Source organism: Magallana gigas, chromosome 2, assembly GCF_963853765.1.
Source record: "Magallana gigas chromosome 2, xbMagGiga1.1, whole genome shotgun sequence".
NCBI classification, from domain to species: domain Eukaryota; kingdom Metazoa; phylum Mollusca; class Bivalvia; order Ostreida; family Ostreidae; genus Magallana; species Magallana gigas.
In genome coordinates, this window is record NC_088854.1 from 13,239,866 (window position 1) to 13,252,093 (window position 12,228).

General features: G+C 32.0%; 1 protein-coding gene across 1 annotated transcript in view; it reads left to right on the plus strand.

The window, feature by feature from the left end:
• The first annotated feature begins 4,584 nt into the window (after positions 1-4,584).
• LOC105338450 (protocadherin-1) overlaps positions 4,585-12,228 on the plus strand; it is a 40,506-nt gene continuing 32,862 nt past the window's right edge. Inside the window, exon 1 of the mRNA XM_066075088.1 lies at positions 4,585-4,707. The gene's annotated coding sequence lies outside the window, so the exon portion shown is untranslated. The remainder of the gene's footprint in view (positions 4,708-12,228) is intronic.

Below are 12,228 nucleotides of genomic sequence, written 5' to 3' on the forward strand. Positions count from 1 at the left end.
GACTTTCAAAGATGAAACATGGAAACATCAAAAAGAGCAAGACATATATAAGAGTCAACATGACAAAGGCATGGAGATTAGCTGATTTGAAATGCATATCACCTGAATAGTTAAAGTGTTCAATGTTCATAGTTGGGAACAAGCAGTTACGTTAATGAACAAAATCTTTAAGAAACACCCCATTGTGGCCCCCTTTGATCAGGTTTCTAATCTTAAAGATAGGGTACTTTTGGTGAAGCCTTAAATACCCCTACCCCTGCTGGGAGGTATCCGCCCCCCTTTTGCCTGGGTCAGTTCACATTGGGACCTCGATTATAGCCCTCCATTCAGGAAAGGCTGTGATTTTCATTACTAGAGTCAAAGATGAGGACGTGCACTCATGCCACGAGGTGCTTAAAACCCCAGGGGTCTGGATACGAGATTGACAGTAGTGTGTTAAAACCGATCTCTATGTTTTTCTGTCTTGCGTTTTTCATAAATCAGTTTTCCAGTCTTCAAGATATAGCCAGTAGACGTCTTTCTTTAGAAAATTTAGATCATATTTGTTTCAGATTTATCATAAACTACCTCGAACATGCTCATCCAGCCAGCTGGTATTTGTTCTCGGATGTATTTAGTTTGCTTACGTACTTACATTAGAATTTTGAAGTGAAATATTGATGTAACAAGGGATTTAAGAACAAATTTATTGACTTGATGTTTACCTGTTAATTTAAAAAAACAGTGGGTGAATAGGATATTGAATTAGAATTGAGAGATATTTCTGAGGTATATCAGTGTCAAAATCAAGTCCTTTGAGAATTATGTAAAGCCCATGTCCTATTTATGAAAGTCGTTCAATGATATTAGATTCTTATCATTTAATAAACCCTCGTATTACCTGTCTTTGAGAGTAATTCTCGGCATGTCTTAAACCCCGGCTAAGAAACTTGACATGCATGTGTGGCAGGTTTTTTTTCCTTTTGATTTCAAGGTGGCCCTCTTAATGACACAAAGATTTTTATCTTTTTTTTTCGAAAGGTTCGGACTTAATCACCGGTCTACCGAGCCCCTTCTGTTTGGTGGGGCTACTTCTGGACTGGCTGGCTACCGCTTGGCTTTGTCCAGATCTGTATTGAACAGTTGTGTACTGACAAGTTTTTGTTCGAAATTTCAATTACATTAAATGACTCTTTTTCCAAGTTCACAGACCAAATGGAAGGCTAATTGATATGTCAAAGTCAATTTTAGATTTACAAAGACAAATTCTCTCAATTTGTAACAAGAATTAGGACCCTGGCCTTCAGAGCAGTAGTCATTTTACCTCAATGAGCACCTTTTCTTGACATTTAAAAAGTGAGCTGACAGTCGGAAAGATACAGACTTCATTAAAAATCTTGAGGCTTCATTAATCACATTTAAAGTTGTACTTTTCATTTAAGAGAAAAATCAAAGTCTGAAGGCAGGACTGTCTTCTAAGTCCATGTACCATAAATGATTGTTTATGATGAATTTTTCATGTAAATTCAGAAAATTAACAATAAAGTCTCCAATTACTGTATTTTTTTTTAGTTTAAGGTACCAGCAGTCTGGGATACTGCACTTTATGATACATGTACACCAATGCATGCTTTCCTCTTCTTTCTCCAATTTAATATTTGAAAAAAAAAATATCTTTATCACTGAACATTGTAAATTAATGTACGTTTCATAATTCATGTTAAAAATGCAGTACATGTACACATATTTGAAAAAAAATGAATGCAGAAATTAATTAAAGGGACTTGGACACGATTTGAGATCAAAAATTTTATTTTTATTTTTTATTTATAAAATGGTTTATTGATGCATTTTAAATGATTGACCAAAATATTTTAATGTTAAAATCAAGTTACAAGCGAGGTACAGAGGTAAGAATTGATAGTAATGTAAAGAAAGCTCGAGTCTTATGGTTGTTTACAAATAATGTAATGTAAAGAATTACAATTTCTTAGACAAAATGACATGTAAAAAACAATTTAAACTAATTCAATATCTTCTTAAATACTATTATCAGCAAAATAAAGTAACATTTGATTGAAATTTACACAAATACAACGAATATGTAAAAATTGACAATATTCAGGCTTTGTTTACAAAACAAAGAATAATAAACTCTGTATCTTGCTTATAACTTGATATTTGAGTTTCCAATTTTGACATTATAAACTTCTATATTGATCAATATAAACATTGAAAATGGAAAAATAGAATTTGAATTTTAAGTCAAATTGTGTCCGAGTCCCTTTAAGCCAGTGTTCAAAATTTATCCTGCAAGAATTGGAAAAGTGTTTGCAAGAGCACAAAAATTAATTTCGCCTGGTGGAAATTTTTAATGTGGAATTAAATGAATCTTTAAAATTTTCTAAAATTTTGGATGTTATAATATAATCTTTGCTTGCCATATGGTAGAATAATACAGAGATAGCAAATAACATCCCTGCAGTGTAGCGTGAGAGTTTGGTGGAAATATTGAAATAGGTTGATACGTTTCTGGGTACAGGTTTTGTTTGCAGTTAAGGTATTCAATATATAACGAAGGGATATTGAACAATTTTGAATCATTTTAAACTAGTTAAATAAGTATTGCTAGATAACTATGAGAGTAAAATAAACGATATTCACATGACAGACAACATATAAGGAGCTGGTCATTTTGCACCCGAAGAATTTTTAAAGAGTTATCTCCCCTTGATAAAAAAAGAAAATTTTAATTTCGTCAAAATATCTGCGGTAAATGATTAATTTTATTTCATATTTTGATAAAGAGACAGTTTATGCAAGTATTAACCAAAAGAGTTTTACTAATCATAATTTACTTTTTACAATATCTTGATAAAACATATGTTGCCCATAGACTTCAATGCAAAATTCAAGGTGTAATTAGTAGGACCATAATCAACATTTTGAAAATTCCTTCGGTGGACTATTTTATTTTGAAAACACCTTCAAAATGATATCATGATAAAGAATATCGGACCATTCATTTATTAGGTACAAAATGCGGTCGTTATACATCGAATACCTTAATGTCAGTGTTGCATGCCGTGGGCGATAAACCCAGAGCCCCAGCACATTGTCACCCCTGGCCCACCCCAGATAGCATACACAGATACCGTCATCATGTTACAGAACACATTTAAAGTCTTCGGAGGAATCAAAAGGATGATAATGTAATATGTTCTTGTAAAACAAACTACCAATGGTCTTTAAAGACATTGAAACACATTATCAAAGAATTTTTTATAAAGTGTCTGTCTTTTGACGTACTTTTTCTTTGATCTTGAAATGATTGTATATGTATGTACCAGTGTTCTGTCTTTGAAAATTCTAAAGATAGAATATTGATGTCTTCTTTTTCATAAAATGTTTTTTGTTTCATATTTTGTAGGTCATTTTTTTTTCCTACAGTAGATGGAAATCTTGTTGGGTAGAGAATAAAGAAACAAACCAAGTATCACCATTTGTCAATTTCTTTTTTTGACAGCAACCAATTTTGCAAGTGGGCAAACATTTTATATTTTGATTACTATTTTCTTTGTATTAATGTTACAATCTAATGCAAGTGCTTGAAGTGAGGCACAAAGTCAGTCTTTTGATTTGGATTCTAATAAGGAAAATTTATTGAAGATTTGTCACAAACAATCAAAAGATTAGCTCCTTCATCTGAAACAAACAGTCAGTGGTCAGACTGGATAAGTGATGAATCGGAAATCGATGTCTGTAACATTCGTTAAAGCTCAAGCAAATTTGATTGCTAATGAAGTGTGCAAGAAATAAGCTGTTGTTATTGAAGTTTTTGCGATAAGAATGACTGAATCTAAATCATGTTTTGTAGAAGGCAGGTGCTGGGCTTAGGAAGTTGTTCTCTGAAGAAAGGCCTCTTGTCTGCAGGAAGTTGGAGAACAGATGCATTGTTGTAATTTTTTGTGCCCATATGAAGGTTCAAGCATAGAGAAGTTCTTATAACTAATTGAATTTCAGTTCATTTAGAGAGATTTCAACATTTCTTTATGTATCTGCGATTAAATTAGATACAGTGATAAAGTATTTTTCTTTGTTGAAATTTGTTTCCTTTTCTCAAGGTGGGAAAAAGAATTGACAGATATTTAATAAGGAATATCTACTCAGTTTGTGCAATTACCATAACAAATCTATTACACTTTGGGTGCCCATTTCATGATAAAAGTTTTAATTGGCAAAAACCTTGGCTTGCATTTGGGTGAGCATTTGAATAATAAACAATGATTTGTCAAAATGTATCACATTGCAGATGTTTTCTATGTTCAAAAAACCCTTCATTAAACCAAATGAAATTGAAACTGAATACTAAATCTTGCATCTGTATTATATCCTAAAAAAAAAATTCTTCCATAGCATTGAAAGCAGGCAGACTTTCACCTTACAGCTATTAAGTATTTAGTGTCTTGCATTGTGCTTTAGAATTTGATACACTGGCAATTTGTTGGTAAGTTTGAAATGCCGATTCTCGTTTGTCCATACCCTGCTATTAAGCTGACCAAAATTGTGATTTAGAAAGTTAATTGGATGGTTTGATCTGCATTGCTGTCTTAATTTCAGGTGCAAAAGAAGTGGACCATGTTTGGCCCAACCATGTGAATTTGGTAGCAACCACACAAGAGAAACTGTGGATATTGCAGAAGCAGCCATTTCTTTCTCATCTCACTGGTATGTATTTTTGTTTGATGCCTCTAAAAGAATTTGAAGAAATGATCCAAAATTTTGGAAATCATTGTTAACTGCTTACGACTTAGACTTAGATCATTATAGAAACAATCGAAATACCAGTAGAAACTAAATCCAAACCTCAAATTTTACTTGAACCTTAATGATAACCAACCATTTTATTTTCTCCAATATCTTTGCAAGAATCAGATGCATGATTAAATGAGAAAAGGGGAAGGATGGGGGGTCTTCATTTTTTTTATCACATTTCTTTGGAATTTGTTGCTATTGATTCATGGACGAAACTTATCAGGATCTTTTAAAAACAAAAAAACACGTTTTTTCCCCACGGTTGCTGTTGTCCCCAGGTGTCTGAATTTTCATTCTGAAACCAATCATTCAAGATTAACCTGACAAAACTTCCTGCTATGTAATGATGATGCAATGCCGTTAATAAGATTCCTGCAGGAGCTCTTGGCAAATTAAGAACACAGCAGCATGTTAGTTGAGGATTAAAACATCACATCTTTGTTGCTTATTCTTCATCTTCTTCCCTTTTTGAGACATTGAAAGAATCAATAAGATCATGCAATGACAGGATGAGATACTCTCTCTCTCTCTCTCTCTCTCTCTCCATGCTGTTTTGCTGTTTAATGATATTGCACCTTTTCATTTAAAAGCACACTGCTCCCCTTCAACAAAAAGTTATCAAAATTTAGTTTCATTGATAATTTTCAAGTCCAAGTAATACGTACGTGGTTGTGGTCTCTTCTAATTGTACAAGATGACAGTTTTGTATTTTGCATTTCAATGTTCAGGTAGTGTTTTGGGGTCAGTTATATTTTATGAGTCAATGCATGATTATGATTTTAACTCATTATCAAATAGTTCTTCATATTCAGCAAGAGTGACATGTACAATGAGATTATTACTATAATAACAATAACCTTAAAATGAAACTCTAGACTGTAATGACTTAATCATAGGAGTAAAGATGAGGGATTCTGAACAATTCTAAGACTTCTTGGTCTTTTCTCTCAAGGCAATAAAATGGTCACCATTGATGTTTTAGAAATTCTATAGTTTCCTGTAGTAATCTTTCCAAGATCATTTTTACCTTAAACTTGACCACCTGTTCGACTCTGTGGGCAAAAGGGCAGTATCTGGTATTTATGTGAGTTTTATGGCCAGTTAATATTACATGCGGCCGCCAAGAAGAGTGTGACCCTATTATTGTTCATGGCCATATATGACAGTGAAATAAGCCCTTGCTTCCTCTGCTTAGTTCCAAATGCTACTTCTACCTTCAAATTAAGCTTGAATTTAAAAATTTTTAATTTGGGTGGCACTGTCATTTAATGAAATTGACAAATCGTATGTTGAATAGGAGCAGATGATAAAGATCTAATATCTTCTGCTAGGTTAGTCAGACAGACCCGTGATTCGGGGTGCAGAAGGCTATTTTTATGCTCAATTTGGTTTTGACAAACTTTTCATAGAAGTTACCTCTATGAAGATACAGGGGATATGTTTACGATTTAATGCCACTTATTCCTATTGATTAATTTTGACATTTAATGCGTTCAATTTGTTCATTTGTTAATATTTGGGTTGCTTTTTTCCCCAATTACTTGGATGTAAGCCTTGAAAATTATTTCAATTTATTTCAATTATAGGAAGTTTGGTTTTGATTGTATGTATAAATTTTTTTCCATATGCAATTTTTTATTTCAAATTCTATAGTTCGTGAAATTTGATATTTAAATGAACTTCATAAGGAAATGATTTATTAGCACTGCTGTATCCAGCTTGATTCAAATATGTGTCCTCTAAAAGTCTTTGATGTAATCTTGACAGTAGGAGATATATTTTCATAATTGAATTTGTCTGTTAATCTAAGTTCCTTTGGAGATAAGATCATAGAGGATTATGCCTTACAACACCAGAATCATCAAATTTCAAGTTGTTTGAAAACATCTACACCATATGGAAAAAATGTTCTATGATAAAGACTCTGGGTCTTTAATAGTGTGAGAAATTGATTTTTTAATTTCATTTTCTGCTTGTAATATTTTGCTATCTCATCTACAGATAAAGGATAGATAATATTTATGTAGAATTAATTCAGATATTTTTGTTATCTACTTGTTGACTGCTTTAAATATGCATCAAATTACAAACAACAACATAAATTATAAGGAGACCTAACTGATGTGGTCTTACCTCCAGATCATGCATACATATAGATAATGATCAGTTTCATTTCTCTCTTCTTTTTTGCTGCAATAAGAAATTAAATCATTTTGATAGGGTCTCCTTATGTAAATGTATAAAAAAAAAAAGGTCATACAGTATATGAGGAATTGTAAATGGGGGAGTCCTATTGATGATGCAATTTTTCATTCAGTTTCGCTGTTTACCTCGGACAGGATGTAGCTTTCCTGATATCAAAATTATTCATAGACTATAGGAAGGAAAAATATGGTAATTAAAGATGGATTAGTGTTTATATTGAACTTTATTTTATAAGTTAAATTTAATATGGAATCTGTTGTTTTAGATTTCCAAACTTCATTCAACCTGCATCTATACTTTTGTATTTCCTAATAAGGGTTTTGTGCTGCTTGAATTTACAAATAACTACCGGTATTAAGGTAGTATGAAACACCCCTGAAATTATTTATTTGAAATATTTTCTGAAATACGCAAAATTATGACTTAATATGATATAAAAATTAATTTCAGTCCATTATCTTAAGAAAAAAATATAAATCATACCCATCAATTACTCAAGGCCAAATAAATTTAGGATACAACGTATTTCGATTATTTTGAAACATACATTTGGATGGTGTTCATATTATTTTTGTGCAATTAAGCCTTATATCATTAAAAAATCTGTAACTTGTGTTCTTTTCAAAGCAAAGACCTGAAATTTGGAAACAACCACCACCAGTGTTTAAGCATTATGTCAAACAAATTTCAGGGTCAAATCAACAGGTCAAAGGTCAAATATGATGATGTCATCTAGGATTTTATCAATTTATACCTCCGTCAAACATACTTAAACCTTATTTAATCTAAAACCAATGGTTAAATTTTCTTTATTTTGATATATTTTAATAACAGGGTCATGACAATCATACTGTTATATTTTATTCTGCGTATCTGTTTTGTACTACCTTAAAAAGCAATTTATGGCCACAAAATTAGCTTGATGTACATTCTAACACACAAGAAAGATTTTGATTCTAACAGTAAACCTTCTAGACTACATATAATGGATAGTTGCTTTTTTATGAACAGCTGGAAAATAAAAAGCCTTATTATAAAAAGCAAAACGTCATTAAAAATAAAACATACAACACCCATTTGGCCATTATAAACCATGTGGTACAAATGTGTGTGTGTCTTCTGTTAGAACTTTGTCCTATCGTCAACCTCTAGTTTGTCAGCTTGCTGTAAATCATAAGCACGTAAAGTTTTGTCTTCATGTAAGCCTATTAAGATATGACATACTCTGGAATAATTTTGTCAAAGTCATTGTGGTGTAATTTTAGCTAGATGTGATATAGTACCTAGCCACAGAAACAAAACTGAACGTGTTGGTGTTGTTGAAAATCCCCAGGAGTTTTTTGTCGGCCATTGTGTTTTAGTCCTACCCTGATTTTCATTCTGTTCTAGGATTACATATCGCCATACTTACATGTCCATAACAAACCGCACTGCCCTAAACAAAATATCGTTTTGCCACCCCCATTAAACAAAGTCCTCCATGAATAATTCAGATTATTGGTACAGGATTCAAATGATTGAAAAATGGAAAATGTCAAAGTTGCAGGGGAAAAAATTCATTTCTCGCAAGTACAACCTTGCAAGGGATGAGGCGAGGATAACATTGACGAATCGACATCATTAAATAGATATTAAACACCAAAGCATTTAATCTACGTGACTTTGATAATGGCGACCCGAACTATGTCTCATGGATCTGTTACTTCTTCCTGTTCTTCCGAAGATCAGCTTTCAGACAGAAACCATCAAGTCTGCATTTATTTTCATAATTAGCACATTTTTTTTCATCAATCAATGATGCACACAGGAAAAATATCTTTGAAATGAGTGTATAACAAGAACATTGCTCTCATTCCCAAGGAAACTATCAAATTATTATTGATTGTAATTAATAACTAAATTTGATCTGCAAGTAGGTAAAATGTTGCTTTTGCTTTTTTGCCATCTAAGAGGTACTTTGTAGAAATGAATTTGTGTTACTTTTATCTCTGTAATTGATATTCAGAAGGGAAAATTGTGGCTTTGCAGAAAATCTTATAACCAATTTTAGCATTTAATTTTCCTTTAATGTGATTTGACCAGTAAGAATTAAATGATGCTTGTGTTTTGAGACTGTTATCTCCCCTTTTAAAAATTCTTAATAATTTTATAAAACCAGCTAATATAATATCCAATAAAATAAATTTAATATTGATCCCTAAAAGCATTATTTGTTAAGAATTAATGTATCAATTGAAGTGTGGTGGCTTGTCATATACACACTGGAAATGTGATGAGAGAGCGAGATAGAGGCACCCCTGATAAAACCAAGCTCCATTGGTCCCCGGCTTTACTTTATTGCCATCAATAGCGCCCCAATATGGAGTTCAGCTTGGTGGATTATTCAGGGTAAGCTTTTTCTCTCTGTTTCTGATGATTTAAAACTTGAGTGACCAGTATATTATGAAGTTTGTTTTGGTTGATTTTAATTTGTGAAGGTCAGTAGGCTTGATCGTAGGTTTGAGGATTCCCCGGCTATTTTGCTCCAATCAAAAGCTGTGAACTATTAGTTCAAACAAACTGCTTTTCCATAAATTTGCAAGATTTTAACATTCTGAAATAAAACTAATAGGCTATGGTTTGCTCTCTTGTTGACCGGTCAATTTAAGACTTAATCTAAACTTTAAAAGTATGAAAAAGAAGCTATTTCAATATTTGTTTCTAAAAAATTTTCAAAACTGAGTAACCAGTAGCACAAATAGAATAAGTAGATTTGACCAATGTTATTTACCTCTCTCATACAACAAATATAAAGTCACGGTTTACCCACTTAACTGCGTAATTTTTAATTCAAATACTACTGGTGTTATTTTCAAATGTAAACATGAAAGAAGGTCAGGTTGATATTTGCTCATTAGTAGCTAAACTGAAAGTGTTTTCTTTTTAAATGAACATTTGTAAAAGGATTACCCATATAAAAATGTAAACATCAAAGAAAATAATTCCATTTCCATTAGGAGGTGTGCAAAGAGGGGGTGGGGGTATTTTTTGTTTGAAAAGTTTTCAAATTTTGCACAAAGAAATGTGAACCTGAAGGAAACATGAAAAATCACACATGTGATTTTGTTTTATATGAATCATTGGGAACAGCTTGGTGGCCGAAAGAGATCGAGTCAGTCTGATAAAAGGGGGACAGTGTGCGACTTCTGTGATACCGTCTTAAAACCTAATGGGGTATTGGTCACCCATCCTATCTCCGCTTTTTAACACAGTTAGAATGTGTCATTTTGACTTTTAAAAACGTAAATTTAGAAAAAAAATTTGATGGGATTGAATTGAGATATTTGTTCTTGGTGCAAAGGTGAAATGTAAAAATTCCATTGAGAAAAATGTCACCAAATTTCACAGACAAATTGTTGGTATAATGGTGCAATCATCTTCTGTGATAAATATCATCGGGATATTTTGTCGCCACACTTTTCCAATGGTTGACCAACCACATGATTAAGTCGACACTTCTCTGTGTGTAAAAGTTTAATTTAGTGATCTCTCAAAAAGATTAAATGAATAAAAACCTCAATTAACTTTTGATCATTTGAAAAATTATGGTCATAAACTTTGCAGTGTTGCGGATTTTCTATGCAGAGAGATTTGCTCTAGTCTGTTAGTTATCAGAAGTATTCAAATTGAGGTCTGGTATATTCACATATAACCATTGAAATCTGGACTATTTTATTTTGCTTTTGAACTGTTTGTTTTTATATCAGTTAAGGTACATTATATATTGATATAATCACATGTAAAGTATTCTAAAAAAAAATGTTTAACTTGGAAGAAAAAGAAATCAATGATTTGGCACTCTTAAGGGAAGAAATTCATAACTCAAAGTTCTACAAATCATGGTATTTATTATCATTGCTGTAAAAGCACCAATTCTACTCAAATTCGGCTCATTTCTGTAGTATTGACAGTTTTATGGTGATGTATCTGCTAGCATTGATCTGGTGCTACAAAATTTCAATGCACAAATTTGTTCCCACTATTCCTGGTGGCTTGAACTGTGGACTTGGAACCTCTGGGTCTGGTTTTATTTCTGTTTTATTTCCATGTATGGGGGGATTTTAATGTTGTGGGAAGATCTGATTTGGAGAAATTATGGTTGTGTGTGTTTTGTTGATTGTCAATATGCATTCATATGCTATTAGAAAAACTGCAATGAAATTTTTTCCTGAAGATGAATGGAAGGTTGAATGACTTTTGACTGAAATTTGGAGGCTAGAGGAAAAAGGATTGCAGTTCAACACAGAAATTATTTAAAGAGTAAAGACTACTAAAGTGTATAGAATTCAAAACTTTTATGCACATCAAGTTCACCAAAGGTATCTCTTTATCCCTCATTGAAAACTTATCTTCTGCAAGAAAAGTTTGACATATATGTACCGTTTATTGTACCTGAAGTAATTTTATTTTGTCAAGATGGTATTTCATGATAAAACAAAAAGGGTAGTTAATTTTATTCTTCCAAATTTGCATGAATTGAGAAACAAAACTAAAGCCAAAAGTACTTGATTTAAATCACTGTCAAGGAAAAATACATTTAGAAGTGTCAGTTGGAAACCGAATCTACAAAAACAGAGAATGTCTTATGAATCATCCCTCTCATTTGCATGGCAGTAAAACACACCTTCCTGGTGGCTTTGGAGTTCTGTGTCTTCGATTTCCCTTTGATTGATTGCCTTTATAGGAAAACAAAAGAAATATTTATGAAATGCAATTTGATTCATCTATGAAATTCATATTTATGACAATGTGTTTGGTTTGAATTTGATCGAGTGATGCTCTTTATATGTTAGAGGATGTTTAAATTACGAAAAAGAAAATTAATTTAATTATTAGATTTCATAGTTAAGTCAGGGTATCAGCTGAATTTGATGAAAGGAAAAAAGATGGTTTACTCTTTGAAAATTATCAGGTGCACCTATTTGGTAGCGCAGTCTCATTATGATAAAAAAAATCTATAAAGAAAAATATTATCTTATAAATGACTATATATTTACTGTTAATTGTTCTTTGATGTATTATGCGCCATCATTATACAGTTATCTATGTTAATGATTTTTTTCGGCATCAATAATTATTTTCCCAAAGTCCCCTTTTTGTGCGTTTATTCTCATTTTAATGGAGCAAAACAAGATTTCAGGTGTGATAAATTTTTTATTATAAGTTCCAGATGAACAATTTGTGTATTTT